At 40.8% G+C, this 15,877-nt stretch overlaps 1 protein-coding gene across 5 annotated transcripts in view; it reads right to left on the reverse strand.

Moving 5' to 3' along the window:
- Positions 1 to 15,877, reverse strand: part of SAMD12 (sterile alpha motif domain containing 12) — a 182,455-nt gene that overhangs the window by 13,772 nt on the left and 152,806 nt on the right. For 2 of the 5 annotated variants that reach the window (XR_011139306.1, XR_011139305.1), the window contains exon 5: positions 10,338 to 10,566. The exons of the other annotated variants lie outside the window; for them this stretch is intronic. The gene's annotated coding sequence lies outside the window, so the exon portion shown is untranslated. The remainder of the gene's footprint in view (positions 1 to 10,337; positions 10,567 to 15,877) is intronic. 5 annotated transcript variants of the gene reach the window in all.

Consider the following 15,877-nt stretch of genomic DNA (forward strand, 5'->3'; position numbering starts at 1 on the left):
GATCACGTCTTGGTCTGGCTTGCCTGATTTTCCCCTCCTTACTAAGCCCTGGTAGCTGATACACTCTTGAAGGTTATTTAATGTTGTTTGTCAAATGTGGTGCCAATACAGTAGAAAACTACAGGGGGAAAAGGGAGGAAGTCTCTCCTTGCTTTTGATTTTTGAATTTGCTTGCCAAGCAGGAAGGCAAGATTTTAGCTTTGGAGTAGGCTGACAGCAAAGGTGGATCTACCAGCACAACACCTAGAGCTTCAGACACGGTAACTATTCCCAAGTGTTCAGCGTTCATTAATGAAGTCTGTAAAATAATTATAATGACTGAAAAATCATGTAATTAAAAATAAATGTTGTTTTCCTTCCACTTCAATTTTTTAAGGATACAATAAGGACGTATTTTTCATTTTCACCCCCAGCCATAAAACAAGAAGCTTTTTTAACCAAATGAACAGTGATATAGATGTATCATCACAAGACTCCAGGAGGAGAGTCTTTACACCAAACAGCAGCCGACACGTGAACTGTTATTTTTGTAAATGTCAACTCAGGGTTACTTTTTTAAAAACACTTTTTTCTGGACCATTTGCTCCCATAAGCGAGTACTCTTAATCCACCTGGATACAGCTTTAATAACAGTCGATACCATCACCATAAATATGCTACTGGATAAATATTCCTGTATAAGATATGCAGGAAAGTGACTTTATGCACAATAAACTTCTAGGCATTATTTATGTGTCTCTCCAGTGCTCGCTCTCAGTGGTCCCAGGTTCACACAAGGGCTTTGAGGAGGCAGCTGGCAAACTGCTTGTGCACAGCCTGCTTAGGCACTGCACGCTGTGCATGACGCTGCGAAAAAGCCATATTAAGCCATTGCAAGTGCTCGGGTATGCGGGATCCTGGCTCACTTGCACATTTGCTGTCTGGTTCAACAGCAAATCTCACTGTACGGAGGCCTTCAAAAGACAGTTTAGACATACCAACTCTGATTTTATGCCAAAGATTGTTTTCTTCCCATACCTTAGTTTTTTATTAAGACCCTAATGACAGACCTAGAGCTCAGCTGAGGACACCCTGGTCTGAAAACTATGGCCAGTGCTTCAAGACAGCTGATGAACATCCAACAAAGTCAGGCAAATCTTTTCTCTTGTACTCTGAAGTGAAAACTCACTTCTTGCTTGTGATGCTAGGCTCTATAGCCTGCATCAGGCAATTTTGAGATGAAACATTTCTGGGAGAATGGATGTCATGGCAGATGCTCTCAGCAGGTAACCTTCTGAAAAGCCAATTAGTCAGAGGTTATCACAGCTGCTCTGTGGAACACAGTTGGTTCATGCAAAATGGGTTGAAAATGTAGTCATCCAAAATGTGTTTCACTGAGCTATTCAGTGTCCTCAAATAGTTGGAATAGCCAAGAGTCTCTTCTTGAGACATGCACAATTCCGCTTCTCTACTAAAGCAAATCTCGCAGCAACTTCACTAGGTTAAACAAAATGAGGACACATATTGATTCTTTGTACAGATGATTTATGCAGCAATTTTGGTTCTTTGCCTCTTCCTTTAAAAATCAGAATTCATGATGGACAGGTCTCTAAAGGGTGTGAGCTTACACTCCATCCTTGCTCTGATAAACACCTTAAAAGCTTTTTAGCTTTTAGAAGATTCTGAGCTTGATTTTGCGGTGTTAATCTGGAAACCTCAGAAAAAAAAATCTGTTCGAACAAATTTATGACCTTTTCCTTCTTGATCCTAACCAAAACCTGAAAATTTCCTGAGTTTAAAGTTTGGTTCCAAAGCCAAGCAAAATCCTGGGGGAGACTCTCTTGTCTTTCAAAGTGGCTAATTCATTCCTACTCAAGATGCTTCGTATGTCCCACCACCTACTTGCTGCTGCAAACACACAAAGGAAAAAAGAAATGCACATTTGTGTTCAACAGAACACAGCGATGATTTCCTTGAACTAACAAGCAGTTAAAATATTTTGAAACTGTGCATGCAACCACTTCCTTAGTGCTTATGGTTTCTTTCAAAGAATTCTAATATACTGCAAACTTGCTCATCAATATGAACAGTGAACTGGCTGTAAACACAGGTCCTTCTTCAGACTATAGAAAATAGAAAGATTTAAAGGAACATGTTGCTGAAAAGTCTGATAGCCTCAGCCGGTGCTGACCGAAACTGAAAATGCATACAAGATTGCTGACTTTATACCTTATCATGCATATCTCTCACTGCCTGCCTGTAATCAGTTCTTGATCTCACAAGACCTTGTGGGGTGCTTTGCAGGCAGTGAAAGGCTGTCATAGATGAATAGTCTTCCACACTTTGTGGCTCTAAATAGCCATTTGCACAACATCTTGAGCTTTTGCATATCTATTATTTCAGTCTCAAGTGACTGGATTTAAATATAAAGTACCAGGAACTGTGCAAACTGAGCAAACTTAAAAAAGGTATTGCGTTAAGTGGTATCTTCAGCATGCAAATAAGGTGCTTAGCCACACAGTTCTGGGTGGCCGGCAGTGGTTTGGTGGCTGCGCGGTGCCTTCTCTGATGCGCCCACCCTCTGGGACTTCTATTTGTGTTTGTTACGCAGCTCTGCACCACACTTTCAAGCCTATCATGTACAAAATCGTGCCACAGAATTTGGCAGTTCTGGCCATTACATCATTGTATTATTCGCTTAGGGATCTTCTGCAAAATATGCATTAAGTTCAGAAGCACAGTCAGAGAAAACCAAAGATTTCACTAGGAAATCAAAGTGTTATAGCAAAAGGCTTTGGAAACTCTCTGGAGCTACAGCTCCTTCACTGCCTATACAGAGAATTAATAGAGGGAACAAACTATCCACCTTTAGGGAGATATTCACTTTGAGGTTCCCCAAAATGAAAATTAGTTAACTTAGTTTCCACCATGTGAACTGATTATCCAAGCAAAAATAAAAATTATACCTGCTAAAACTATGTACCTACAGGACTGCACACATGCACACAGACATACACATTCAGTACAAAACAAAACAGATCATGAAGCCTATAAAATCAGCTCCCCCACCCCAAGCTAGCTGAACAAGCAACATTATTTAGCCCTTTGGAGGAATGAATTATAATAGACCCTTTACCTATATCATCAGTTCCTATGTTTTCCCCAGAACCCTTACATTGCTCTGAGCACCAAATAGGCCAAGCCTAGAGAAAGAGCAGCCGTTCAGCTTTATCCTTGTGGTTCAGCATATCCGTGTGGTTCAGCAGTGGCCCACCACGTCATTTACTGGACAACATTCAACCCTAGCTCTGGAAAAAGACTTATTGTTGTCATCATGGGCTCTTCCAGGGGTTTAATTGCCCAAGCACTTCACAAGCAAAATGCCTCAGGTTCAAAATCCCTCAGTGAGAAGATATCATCACCTTCTATTACAGTTCATAATAAGGCAAAAAGAGATTTTAAAAAAATCACTGACTATGAGTGTTTGATTTAAGATTTTTTTTTCAGATCTTCTTTTTCAGAGTACTCAGTAGGATTTGGCGCATTATGTGCAGGTCACCACCACCTTTAGCCCTGACTTTCCAGGCAGCAGTCTGACAAGACTCCAAAAAGTGCATGTTACCCTTCCTTTGCTGTCTCACCTCCTCCTGAAAAACAGTTATTTGCCCTCATTCTGTTAGGCTGATCCCAGCACAGTAGTGGGACCCCATGACCTTTGCCTCATAAAATAGATACCAGTAACAATACCTCTGCTGAAGGGCTTGGTAATGAAGGATAGGCTGCATGTATCAAAGAAGCTCCTAAGACAGGCGTGAGGTTTAAGGCCTGAAATTCTGTGGGCAGTATTGGCTACAGAGCCAAGTACAGAAGTGGTTCATGAAAACAAGGCAGGTGTGAAACAAAGAGTATCTAGCCAGTGTCCAGAAGGCATGAGATGTTCAGTTGTTCAGGTTTCTGGGGAGTAATAATCAACTCAGCACAGGAACCTTCAGATCAGCTGCAAATTCTGGTTTACTCTGCTCTACCCCTTTCCTGTCATTTTAGTTTGGAGGCTATCCAAAGCCCTTGCATATTATTCTGTCTCCTTTTGCATCGTGCAGCTATGTTCCTGACATAGAAACACACTAAAATGGTTTCAGACCACAATGTCTTTTCTGTATTCTGCAGAGATGATCACTATACTTGGTTGCTGCCAACCAAGCAAAATGTTATTCAGACTTGCGTAATGTCCCCTCCCCAAAAACTAGAGCAATATGAGCCACATCTGTAACAGGTGGCAGGTGAGGCCCGTGGTGCAGATACAGGGCCTGCTAGGGTATTCCCCGCCACGTCTTCCTCAGTGCCCGCAAAGCCAGCTTTTCTTCCAAGGGACGTGCACGTGTCTGGGAGAGGGCACACTCCCTGTTCTCACCCTCACGCACACTCATCACCTGGCCAGGCTGAGCAATCGCCTCTGGGGCCTGGGAAGCGCTTTTGGGCACTGCAGTCTAGATACAGCCAGCCTAAGTCAGGGAGCTTTAGGACCAATGTACTTAATTGACAGAAAATAATTCAATACCAGGTAGAAAAATGGCCTTTAAAATCCAGACAGAATGGCATCTCCACACCTCAAACAGAGGTTTTTTGGGCTAAATGTCATATTGGGAGAAGGATTTTCATTTATCATTTGGATTCCTCACCTGTAGAACATACAGGTGGGCTGGGGGATACAAGATAGTGAACTATGCAGCAAAGCAGGGACTCAAATTCAGTGGTGAAGGTGAAAGCCTGATCTGCCATATCATGGACCACTAGACTTCCCTTTGCTGTCTAGCTGAATAAATAAATTAGTATTCTTCACAAAATGGAACAGCATCAGTAGAAGGTACTCAGACCCTATCTCCTTCCCACCTGGGAGCTTGTGTTTAAGGTTAGAGATGTAAGAAAATAAACTTGCATGGATTTCTGAGATGATTCAGTTAAACTGGTTTAAGTAGCTTGTTTCAAGCTGCCTGGCCATTTCTACACATAACTACAAACTGCAACATAGACTGAATGCATATCACAAGTGCAAGATACGAAAAGAGCAGGGATATGCACCCCTGGATTTGTTGAGCTATGAGAAATAACTATCTCCACAGAGCGCCAGTTCACTTGACCCTGACTCTGAAGTTCGCCAGGTGTTTAGACAGACAAACTCACTTCAGCTATTCTAGACAGGCAATCAGGGTAAGCTACTTATCTAGGCTTCATTTACATTCAGTGGAGAAAAACAGACCCCTTGGAAGAGTGATCCGCTGTATTTATCCTACAGTACCTCTCGTATTGGATGAACTACTCTTTGCAAGTTCCTCTCACCATGGATTATCAAGATGACTAGCTCAGAGTAGGTATTCAGCAATTTAGTAGCAAGCAAGAGGTGATAGGAATTGTAAATTAATGCTTACTTTGATTGCTACAAATTCCACTTAGCGTGTAAAATGGAGGTACCACAATGCTCAGGATTAGCATGTTTACGGCTTACGTTTCTACTGCAATAAAGAATGATATAGATTCCAGTGAAGGATACGATCTCTAAACTCCTTTGAGGTTTTGGATATTGGAATTTGACAAGGAAATTACACACTGAATAATCTTCTTAGATATTCTTAGATATTTATGCACATAGCTGAGATAATGAGATGCTTCCTGCAAACAATCAACAAAGTACTGAAGTTTGTTAGAGAAACAATTTGCTCAGCACTATTGATACCATTTTGCAGCTGGATAATTTATTGTGTCCGTGCTGCTACATTGTTTCGATTTTACACTGATTAGCTTTTTATTTCTTTTTGCAACATATGAACAAATCAACATCATAGTTAGGGAATTCCCATGGGCAGGTAAAATAAGAGTAAACAAAAATAATGCTTTGTTTATTATTAAACACCTTTCATATTTGACCCATGGTAGGCAATTAGGTTGGTAGGAACATGCAACTGTAGGAGAATTGTTACCATTTTATCTCAGGCCAAACAGTTTATCACAATTCATGAGCAAACTTGAGTTGCTTCAAAAAATCAAGGGAAAGTATCTAATGGGATGTGTTATTTTTCTTCCAGTGCCAGAAAAATACAAATCCCAATTAAATTTTTGCTTCAAGGAAGGAAGGAAGGAAGGAAGGAAGGAAGGATTTCTGCCACTGGAGCATGAAACAGTCTTTGGCTAGAAAGAAGATGGACAAGATTTTCAAAAAAAATCCCAAGTGATTTGCACACCAAAGTCTCATTAAAAGTCAACAAGACTTTGATTTCTAAGTTACTTGTGAAAATTTTCTCTGATGATTCCTACAAGTCTTTTAATATTTATCCCAAGCAAGTGCCAACATATCATTTAAAAGCAGATCCGGGGCTGCTACAAGTTCTGGTAACCCCTCAAGACATTTCTAAAGCCTCACCCACAACATATTTGAAACTTTTGGCACATCCATATGTCTGAAATCTTCAGCTTGCATCATGCATTTGTCTATTTAGGATAGTTAAGGGTATGCCTCCATGAACACATTACTGCTAGGTAACCAACGTCTGGATTTACAGCGCACCAGACGCTCTACTATAACTGTCCATGTGCATGCCCTTACTCTGTGCTAATGACACACACGTAACATGCTGTCATTGAGTAAAAGCATGAAACACACATTCAGCATTTGCACTCTTGCTTCAAATTACTACCTCATAGTAACTAGTTCAGGCAGCCATTCCTTCATACTTGTTCCACGAGCCCAGCCACTATTACAGACTGCTCCAAAATAAACACAGATGGAATGTCCGTCACTAATTAGTATTTTTTAGCTGCCACCTCCAAGCCATGCTTTAAAGATCCTGTATTCAGTACCCGTCCTTGCTTAGGCTAGAGGCTCAGCAGCAGACTGGGTGCAACATAAAGAAATGGATGTTGGACACTGTTTAGCTACGAGACTCCATGCCTTGATATTTTAGCAAGATGAGCCCATGTTCCCGGAGAGGCTGCATTTAAACGTTTTGCTGATTAAATGCCTAAATGGAGAAAAACAAAACTGTGATATATCAGAGGCTGCAAAACTAAACTGCAGCCTTGTCAGAAAACCAGTGGTTCATTACAATGTGAGACTGTAAGGAATTGCCACTTTGACCATCCCTCCGCAGAAGGGGTTTTCTCCGAGTCCCAGCTTTCAGGATTCTGGAGTTCAGTCCCAAAGGGTGTGAGGACTGGAGATCGTCGAAAGGGCTATAAACATGCTAAGTATCAACTTAATGACACTCCTATTCAGCTTCTACTTTCATTTCTGAGGTTACAAAGGAAAATGATCTCACCTCATGAGGGTGTAACCACAACACACTGCCCAGTTTTTTCCAGCTTACTCTAGTTAGAAGCTCACATGAGACTACTGTATCCGTGGCCTAATGGAGCAGCCTGATTACTTTTTCTGGCCAGAGCGCAGCCCACCAACAAGAACTTTTGTCTTTGACCTCCTGGCCTATATCCCAGATTAGAAATTAATTCCAAGCCTAGGTGGGACGAGCATCTCAAAAAGTTACCCCTTCTGATACAGCTGAAAGGTTTCTCTTCATTGCGCAGGGATATTGTTCATAGCTATCACATCGATGTGGCTACTCCAGTGAGCAATTCTAAATTGGCTGCTGTAAATTCACTCTGACCATCAGTTAGATGCTAAGGAAATCCATCCATCCCTGACTGTCACCTTGCAGATACTATTGTCTTATTGTCTCTACGTAGAAAACAGATGTGCTTAAAAAAACTTTTAGGTTTTGATTCATGTTCTCAAGAATTTAACCAGTAAATAACCTTTAATTTCTCTGGTAAAAAGGCCAAACTTCTGAGTCTGCTATAAAAAGAGATAACTCCATAGTTTTGCACTTCTCCGCTGGAAAGCAAATTTTGGACACTGGTTCTTCCCATTCTAGCTTCCTATGTAAAAGTATATTATTTATGCATTGCTGGGATTTGGAATATCCTTAACTGTGCAAACTCCACCTGGCATTCAGAGAATATTTCCCTCACTTCTCCTTTTGGAGCATGCACATCAAATGATGTCCTTTCTGGATGCCAAACAGCAGCTTCTCTGTTCATAGACCAAGGCAGCTTTGCCTTTGTGCCTTCACACCATGGAAGGAGACTCGCCCTTTCACCTGTGCAATGAAAAGCACGGATCTGCTTCCAGTACATATATATAATACTCAGAGCACAATTCCATGTCATGAATCATGCCACAGTGGAGATGGCCCTGGTTCTCCAATTTTTTTTTCCCTTTCTCCACCAAGTATCATTGCTCTTCATGTGGGCCAACCCTGCTGTACCGCAGTACAGCAGAGCCATGAAATAATCTGATGTGAAAAACAAACCCAAAGAGCAATACTCATGCTAAACCACCTCATTTCATAGATCTCCTTTACAGCTCCACTACAGCTCCAGCGGCCCTGGCAGGGAGTGGGGAAGAACGGCTGTGGGCAGGGGTAGGAGCCTCGCACGCCAGCTCCGCTACTGCAGTATTCACAGCGTGGAGCCACGTTGGGCGTCTCCCCGAACGCTAACTATGGGCTTCCAGAGAACACAGATGCTTAACTTCACTTTAAAAGGTAATAAAAAATGAAGCCAGTGGCTTGTGAATGTATTGAACTGCACTGCAGGTAACAGGCAAAACTAATTTTATTTTTAAATAACAATAAGGACAGCAGACCCACTGGCAACTGTCAGAGCTCTTGTTCAAATTATGTATTCTCTGACTTTTCTTTTGCTACTAGAGGGCCCAATCCTGCAAACCATTTTTTGCAGTGTTACTTTGTCAGTGCCCAGCCAGGAATCAGGGTCCCACTGCGCTATTCAGTCTTTTAACTAAAGACTGGTATCTGCCCAAAGACTTTGAAATCCAAGTAACAAAAATCCCATAGGCTTAAATGGCATGAAGAACTACTAATGTATGTTAGCAGTACTTTCTTTTATTATCTTTTATTATTTATTTTACTAAACATTATTTACTTCATTTTCAGTAATTAGAGTAGAATAATGAAAAAAATGTTTTCAAGCAAAAGACTGGAACAGCTCTGCAGTAGAGCTGGTGAAATAACAAATCATTTAAAGGAAAGAAACTGTAAGCATTGAACAGCCCAAAATGGCTTCCACAGAGCCACAGCAGTATTGTATGCAAATATATAATTTAGTTGTTTTTGTATAACATGGCTATTTTGTAACCACAGAAATAGGGATTAGACAAATGGGACATATGCCATTTGTAATCAAACTATGCGGAAAACATATGCACTGCGCTTATAGTGCTAACATTTAAATTACATTTTTCAATTTAATTAAATACATTGGTTTTGAGTTGAAGTAGGAGCTAAGGAAATGAAAGCCTATATATACGTACATTATCTTTTAAAATAATTTTTGATAAATGGTGATTATCTTGCTCTTATAGACTGCTGCTCATAGAAGTGGATCTTAGAGTAGTTTACAAACCAGCTGCAGAATTGCATATTCCATTGTCCATAAACAAAGGAGTTTGTTGTGTTCATTAATAAAGAGCCGTCATCTTTGGTGTGCCAACACGTGGCATTTGTAAGCATAATTCTTGCGAAAATGTCATGAGAAATATCAAAACATATGTATTTTACATATGTGTGCACCACAAAATCTCTTGTGACTATATAGATGCAATAACCACAAGTGATCATGACTAAATAGCTACATTCTGCAGATCCAGCAATACTTCCAACGGCACCTCATCCATACCACCATGCTGAGATATCATTTGCAATAACCTTTAAAGAAAATGACCCTTACTCCCAGGGAGCAGGACTGCCTGCAGGACAACTAAGACATGAGGCTCATGATTGAGTAGTTATTATCTATACAAAACTCCAGTTCACCAGACTTAACACGAAAAAGAGTTCTGAGACCACGCTTTCTCCCCGTGTTCGAGATGATAGCGCTTCTGAAACCTCCACAGCAGTCTCCAAGAGGATCTGAGCAGGCTTGATAGACTTCCCTACTAAAGCCCAGGCTATAGCACAACCTTCTGTACTCCTGACACTCAGAACATCGTTGGGCTTTTCCAAATATTCTTTAAAATTTGTGGTGAGTATGTGGATCTGCTTTGAAATCATGTTGAGTCATCTATCACAGACTAGACTGAAAGTGCCACTGAATGTGAAAGTAGCTAATTGTTTTAAAATATCAGTTCTCCCACCACGCAAAATTAGCTACTTATATTATACAACATATCCAACCCAAAGTGTAACTACTATCCTTGTTATTTTTTGTCTGTGGTACCAACAAAGGCCTGGCATATGAAAGTGTGGCTCACATTCATCCAACCGTTTTTAGACACCTTCTGCTGTTACCTAAATTACATCTGTAGCCTCTCCATGCAGTCAGAGGAGATAGATAGACAGTTATTGGCCTGCTGTCCCCAAACCCAAACCATATTGCTCTTGGGAGATTTGTACTGCTTCGGTTGACTGTAGAGTGAGCACTGAGAGACCTGGTAGAGACGTGAAGGTAGATGAGATGAATCTGGACCTTAGTTAACAAGTGAGTAGATGAAATGTAAGCTGCGCTGGTTCTCCAGAGCTAAGAGGAAAAAAAAAAGCAACAAAACTGTTTTAGTCAATCAAGGCTGCAAGCATGAATCTGAATACACACAGGGAACAGATTTTTGAGTAAGGCGGTGCCATTTTTACATACTTATGAGTAATAACACACTCTAAAATTAATGTTTTACAGGATTTGATTGTGAGAGACAGAATTAGTTTGGAAACTATGCCTTTTGAAGATGATGCACCATGGCAACCACTAGAAAGGTGAAAAACAATCTCCTGGGTCATTGCTGTGGAAGATTCTGACTGCCTTTTGGCTGGTGCTCACTTCTCTGCACAGTAGCAAAATTACTGATCTGGCCGGGAACAGTCAAGGCCCTTTACTTAATACCAAGTTCTGGCAAATCACTGCTAATTCTAGTGCTGGCAATAAGTTATGTTAAAACTTTTAGTTGAGATGTTAAGGACCAGACAAAAGATTTTGAAGACTGGAATGTGAATTGTCCTCTGCTGACAAGTTTTCCCTGTTAATTCTGTATACCTGTTTTGATTCTTGGACTTGCTAGCCACTTTGGTCTACTCTCACAGGGGCTAATAGAGATCTCACCCACCCAAAAGCAACAGCCATCCTAAACAGACAGTAGTTCCCGATCATTATAGCTTTTGGGACTTTATGGTGTTGCCTCCCAAACCCACAGTAGCTGTTTAGTGTAAGAAAGGGAAAAAATTTGCGCACAGAATTATGTATGTACATATACACGCACTATGAATGAGGAAGTAGCAACTTCTTCTCTGGTGCTTCTTCGGGACCTGAAAGCTTCATCCTTACCCCTGTAACCCTGCTGAATCAGGGTGAGCCATTAGCTGGTTTCCAGTATCATCAGACACTCTTTCCCCATGTCACATCTTCAGAAGTTTTGCAATGTGAAAACAAATTATCTGGCCTATCAATCTCTTGCTCCAGTAGAATTATTAGGCTCAATATCAAAGTAGGTAGGATATTTAGACTGAGGAGGATCCCATTTGTATCTTCGAATGAAAGGCTTGTTTTTGAGGTTTATTTCCAAAAACAAAGGCCTTTTGGATGTTGATGAGACAATAACCAGGACAAAAAAATCTCAGCCTTTCTGAAGATGCCATGTGGGCCTATGGAATGAACATGGACACTAGTGTAGATACAGACATGTCTGACCAGTGGGGATGAATCAGGAAAACACCCCTTTTAGACAAAACTATTCGTTTAATTATTATTTACTTCCATTGGTATCCAGTTTGTCTTGTCTCTCTATGTTGGCACTTATTTCTGCACACATCCACACTGCCAGCACCTCCAACCCAAAATATTTTCCCCTATTCCAATTCATCCTTTTTGTATGATGATGCACATCAGACTTGACCTAACCTTAAAGTTTTCAATTAACTGCTCTTGCTTGTTTCTCCTTGTTCTGGGTAACACTTGGAGGAAGTTTGCTCTTTGATTTCAAGGCAAGACTGAAATGGGCAGTGATACTTAGCCAGGGTTGATTTACTTAAAAACATACCATCACCTCCATAACTAGTCCATACAAATCAAATGCCTGAAAAATACTTCAGTTATTTCCAGTGTACCTGAAGCCTGTTACCAGTTCTTGTGGGTTTTCAGCCTCATTTTTTTCTATTTAAATAATCCCAAAACAACAAAAACAACAAAAACAACAAAAAAACAACAAAACAACAAAAAAATCCATCATAGGTACCTACATATTGTCAGGAAAAATGACTACAGTTCTGATTTGCACAGATGCTAGACCTTGGCAGCTGCCTTGATTTTTCAGGAGAAAGGAATGATCCTAAGTAACTATGGAGAGCAAGCCTACATGTATGGTAAAAAAAAAAAGAAAAAGAAAAAAAGGCCCATGACAATGGAATTTCAGCATGTAAATTCTAAACTAAATGCAACAAAGCAGAAAAATTAGGCAGGTGTATGCCCTGTGTATACATAAATGTTGATACTAGGCCTTTAAAAATAACTTTCTACTATTATGCTCTCCTTAAGCAAGCATAAATTCTGTTAACACTTGCATACCAAAGGAAAATCGGAAGCAGCCAGCAATATGAATTGTTGCTAAACTCTATTTAAAACAATTATATCTTTATGCTAGCTCAAATTCTTTACTGTTCATAATCAGCTTTCAGCTCTAAAATCATGAGGACATATACATAACTTATACTACACTGTAAGACTGTGGCTGGAAAAGAATATTATAAAGGAACCCTGCCAAAATAATACTGAATAATTCCTTTCTAGTTAAGATTAAAACTCCGGCTAATAGAGTAGAGGTTTGCTAATTTACTTTAATGTCTGGGAGATCCATTGCAAAATACTGAATTTTGCAACTGAGGAACACATTAAAAAAGCAGTGTAATTTATCACAAAATGCACTTTGCTCGTTTATTTTGACAACTGTTGTTTAAATTATTTATGCTCCTTCATCATGTACTGGTAAATGTACTATAGTCTGTTTTGTAAAAAAAGTCATCAGTGAGATTAGAGTAACATAATATCTGCTATTACCCTTTGCTTGGAGGTGAGTAGAAATCATAATTTTGTGCCTCATCAATGCAAAATAGGATTTTCAAAAGATTACTGTTTTTTTTTGGTTTTTTGTTTTTGGTTTTTTAAAGAATGTCAGATTTGCAGCAGCTCCCAACAGTTTCAAACATCTCTATCAAAGCTTGAGCAGAAAGAAGTAGGTAGCATTGTTACCTTTGAAAGTCAGGCCACTTATTTAAGCACCTGATTAAGGGCTTGAAAGTATGACATTAGGACCCCCCTTGGATATCTCTGCCAGTGTGCGTTAACAAGGTTCAGCCTAGAGCTTGAACTTGCAGTCAGTAGCAGCTTTGCTTGAGGCTGATGGACATTATCAAATATCTACTGCTTTGAACTGATGCATCTCCTTTAAATTGAAAGACATTTTTGCCTTCCTCCTGTTACTACTTCAGGGCTCCACGCTGGAACAAAGGAGCAAGCCACACCTTCCTTCCTGAGCTGCGGTTTGACTTTACAAACTTGGATGATGAGCCCAAAATCCAGGTGAATAAAGCTCGAAGCGCAAATGAGGAAGGAGAAAAGTTAAAGCAGATCTGGCGTTAGTCATTCCCGGAATCAAGTTATATCAAGAATATTAAATACTCAGGGTGTTGGCTCAAGTTGCCTCACAGTCAACCTACGCTGCTGAACACCATGTACTCGGGAAAGCAGGCAGTTGGGCAACCCGTGAGGATTAGCGTGGCAGGCTTGCCAGTGCATGCAGTTCCAGCCTTTCTATCAAGTATATTGCAACTCTGAAGAAGGGGGGAAAAAAAACCCAGCTCACCACCTCCCCAGGAAAAGATTAGCTCCTTTGAAAGACACCAGACTGACAGTCCGGGAGCACATTTTCCTACCGTCTTTACAACAGCTTCCACAAAGGAAGCAGCAGTACGTTGTGGAAGCCCTCCTTCCACAGCGGAGCTGAAACCCGAATGGTTTCTGGGGTTGGGGAGAGAGCAGAAGAACCGCTTCTCCTGGTGTCGGCGCAGCCCAGGCTCGAGGACTTATCGGTCGAGCCCTCTGCTCGGGCGGTTTGGTACCTCTGAGCAGTGGCTGGTACGAGCAGGGGATCATTTTAGCTCAGACAACACTGAGCTGTTCTCTGCAACTTGTGTAGGATGCAAGTGTGGCTAGAAATAGGGATGTGAAGATTTTTGGCATCAGCAGTTAAGCAACGTACATTGCATGAGACCATTGGAAGGGAACTGGAAGGCACCTTCAGACCCCTTTCCTCCATCACATATAGAAATTGAGTCAACTAGAGTCTGACCTTAGAATTGGATTTATCCCACCTAATTTATTCCTTAATTATAGATGATTATTAATTACCCTTAATTACTTTAAAATGCCTAAATTAATGATGGCTCCTAAATTAGCAGTGCAGTTGTCCTTGCCATTAGGTGCCTTAACAGATGGTCTGAATCCAGACCCTACAGTTTCACATTTTCACTTAAATACTCCAGACTGAAAGCAATGAAAATCCTTTCTGCGCACTGCTAAAAAAAAAAATGCCCTTGAAAATGCTCATTGTGAAATCAAAGTTATTTTTTTCTGAACTTAATGATTAGCAAGGGAGCTTTAATATATGCTTGGAGCTTTAAAATTTCCCCCAGCCTACAGGGCGAGTCCCTCCGTGCCACAGTGGCTCCTGGGGAAGAGCGACATCCTCTCTGCAGGACAGCTGGAGATTTAAGGCTCCAGGAAAGTGACAAGCTTCATACTTAATTCACCGGGTATTTTTCTAAAGCAGAGTCATTAAACTGTAATTTAGGGGAAGAGGGAGGAGAGGAAAACTGGGAAAAAAAGATTTACTGATAATCTTGTCACTGTGCTCACCAGTCATGTGAATTAGTTTCCTGTATGCTGACTCATCTTTAGCTGTTTAAACGTGTTTCCTTAGACTTGTTCTTTGTTCTGTTTTTTTTTTTTTTTTAATGGTATAAACCTTACTTATTATGGTAAGGTGCAGCCAAGACTTTCAGGCCTTCATCCTGCTCACTTTTTCCTCCCATTTTTTTCTGCCTCACTAGATCTAATGAAACTTAACCAGAGAGTTTCCTCTGGGATGCAAACTGTCTGCAAGGCGGCTTGCAGGCAGATAAAGCAAGCCTGTACCGTGCACTACTTAGAGCTAGTCTAGCACAGTCTTTTTGTTTGGAAAGACACCTTCAGATAAGCAGGTTTCCAAGCTATTAAGAAGATCTAAGTTTAATGGCACAAGGTCCCCACACCTGGAGGCTGGCTGCAAGAATATCAGTGCTACGAAACAGGTGGATTCCAAATGCCAAACTGAGAACAGCCTCATTAACGTGCTGCTCAGGCATGACTCACGTTTCTATTTCATTTTAAACAGGAAACGCAAATGGTTAATCCTTCCCCTGCCTCCTCCTCCAGTCTCTTCATATGCTCAAATAAGTGCAACTCAGCATCTAATTTTTAGATAACTTCCAAATATTTTGGAAGGGGTGAACAGCTGCTGAATTCTCAGAGCAGGAGAGTGGTGTGCTTCCACATCTAACTCCTCCTGTAGGAGCTAGAAGCACCTGCATAGAAATCACATATTCTCCATAATGGGACCAATGCTGAAAGCAGAGCTGCTATTTGTGGGAGCATTTGGACCACAACATCAGACTACTGCAGTAATTTTCTTAGGCTGTGGACAGATGTTTTCCTCCAGATATGAACATCCAGATGTTTATCACTGCCCACTTAGCCAGAAGCCAGCCCAATCAGCAACGCAGATACCGAACACTTCCTGCTCCGCTACATT

Source organism: Struthio camelus, chromosome 2 (genome assembly GCF_040807025.1).
Source record: "Struthio camelus isolate bStrCam1 chromosome 2, bStrCam1.hap1, whole genome shotgun sequence".
NCBI classification, from domain to species: domain Eukaryota; kingdom Metazoa; phylum Chordata; class Aves; order Struthioniformes; family Struthionidae; genus Struthio; species Struthio camelus.